General features: G+C 31.6%; 1 pseudogene; it reads left to right on the forward strand.

Annotated features, from left to right (window-relative positions):
* Positions 1-499: 499 nt before the first annotated feature.
* Positions 500-1,070, forward strand: LOC107025723 (annotated as a pseudogene).
* Positions 1,071-2,334: the final 1,264 nt, after the last annotated feature.

Consider the following 2,334-nt stretch of genomic DNA (forward strand, 5'->3'; position numbering starts at 1 on the left):
ATATTTAATATAATCGACGAACTCCCTCAATTGTTTTATATAATATTGTGAAACTATTTTTTAACGTAATCAAGTCCATCACTGATTCTAGGCTATGTCCTATAAACAACGAATGCATGTTGATTTTGACTTCTTTTTAGAACATAGTACACGTGCAAGTATCAACAAAATAAGATATATTAAGACAAAGGGATGGTGACCGCATAAAAGGAATTTGTACAGATATAGAATTGATCAATTAGAATAAGACTTTATCACTCAAATGGCTCTTTGATTAATTCAAATTCTTTACAAGTAAAGAAATGCTATTTGTATTGAACTATTTCTTTGTACTTGATGTGTCAAAATTTAATTATCCATCTCTTATGACTAATTAGTCAAACATCCAACGTAATCCTTGAATAAATCAAATGGAATTATGTTGACAACTTGAATTTCCAACACTATAATTACCACCATTTCAATTGTTTGTTTCTTCACCAAGAAATAAACAAAAAATAAGAGCTATGGCAAAGTACACTACTTTTCTCGCCCTCTTCATTTGCCTCTTCCTTGTTGCTGCAACTGGTGAGTCGTCATGATTCTATACCTATCAAATAAAATGATATGTTTAAGATTATGAATTTTGAAAGTACTTTTTTTTTAACTAATTTTAAATTTTCTCATTTTTGCAGAAATACAAATGGCAGAAGGTAAATACTGTTGGAAAAATGTGACAAGTGGAATGGACCTTGTCAATACTCTTACAAATGTAGTTATCATTGCAAGCATTACTATGGAGCTAAATATTGTATTTGTAAGAAGTACAAACCATGGGGTAACAAATATTATTGGGCAAAATATGTTTGCTACTGTTACTCACCTTACCACTATTAAGAAACTTTGGGTGTCACATGACTTGGCTTTGACTATGTAAACAAATAATTAAAAAGCTACCTATTTATGTGTGTAACAATGTACTAAGGGTGATTTATGTGTGTAAATCATTCTTGCCAAGATTTGCGCAATGAGAAATTGTATTTTATACTTTTTTATGAGTATTTATTGATATGAACTATGGTATTTTTCTATATGAATACGTATTGTGTAAAATATTATGCAAGGCTAAGCTAAAATGAATAAGAACTACATGACTTCAAATACATGCGTATTTATCACGCCCAAGCTTATAATTTATGCAAGATCAAAACCAATGTTGTTGTTGGTCCGATCATACAATAATATAGCAATAGACATGTCATATATCTAGACATAAGTGAAAACGTAGTCTAAAAACATTCGACCTGATACCTCCCAAGGAAAATCTCTAATTTGGATCCCAAATTGACGGGTTAGTGTGAGCTTATTCATGCGGCTATGCACTCTTTGAATAGGAATCCGTTTTCTGAAAGATCCTGGCTTTCGTACTTTGGTGGGTCTCCGAGATCCTTTCGATGACCTATGTTGAAGGGATATCTATCTAATTCGATTGATTGCGTAAAACCCGTGGTAGCAACAGAACTAGGAAAAGTATGCGAAAAAAGACAGTTCTTTTCTATTATATTAGTATTTTTTATGAGGGTGGTCTTGTAAATGAAACACTTTTCATTAATTTAAATCATAATACTGAAATCACTGACAAATGACACGGAGGTAAAACTGAAGCATATCTAATTGTCTACCTATTAATCATTTGAATATAAATGAATATTGACTTAATGTCTATCATTGCCTCTTCATTGAATTCATCAACTTTAATGGAGGTATGCCACCATGGATGCTTTGATTTCCCTCTCTTTGAAAATAATTTCTCCTCGAATTTAAATCTCGCAAAATAAAAAAGGCATGCATTAATGAACATCTATTACTCAAAAACAACAATATTATGACCAAAAAAACAATAAAAGAATCACTTTTAATTAATCTATGTCATAGTACTCAAATCTCTATGACTATTTTGTAGAACATAGATGTCACTTTATGGTTTTAGAATTTGGGATATGGTTGGTATAATGTAAAATGTTTTCAATTCTTGAAAAATAAATTGGTTTCTAACTTATTTTCTTGTTTTTTTCTAGTGTATAATTGGTGAATTAGAAAATATCTTTTATTTTTAGCCATAGAATTGAAAAAGACTTTTTAGGAAAATAGTTTCTAACTGAGAAATCAACCTCGATAATCGATATGACATTTAACCCTGATCTCGAGAACCGATCCAAGAAAAAACCCCGCCCTGACACTTGACCTCGATCTTGTCTCGAAACCCAACTCCTACTCCGACCTGAGACCCAACCTTTACTCAAGACCTCAATGTCGGGACATAACCCCAACTCAAGATTTGATCACGATGTTAAC

This window comes from Solanum pennellii, chromosome 7 (genome assembly GCF_001406875.1).
Source record: "Solanum pennellii chromosome 7, SPENNV200".
Classification (NCBI taxonomy): domain Eukaryota; kingdom Viridiplantae; phylum Streptophyta; class Magnoliopsida; order Solanales; family Solanaceae; genus Solanum; species Solanum pennellii.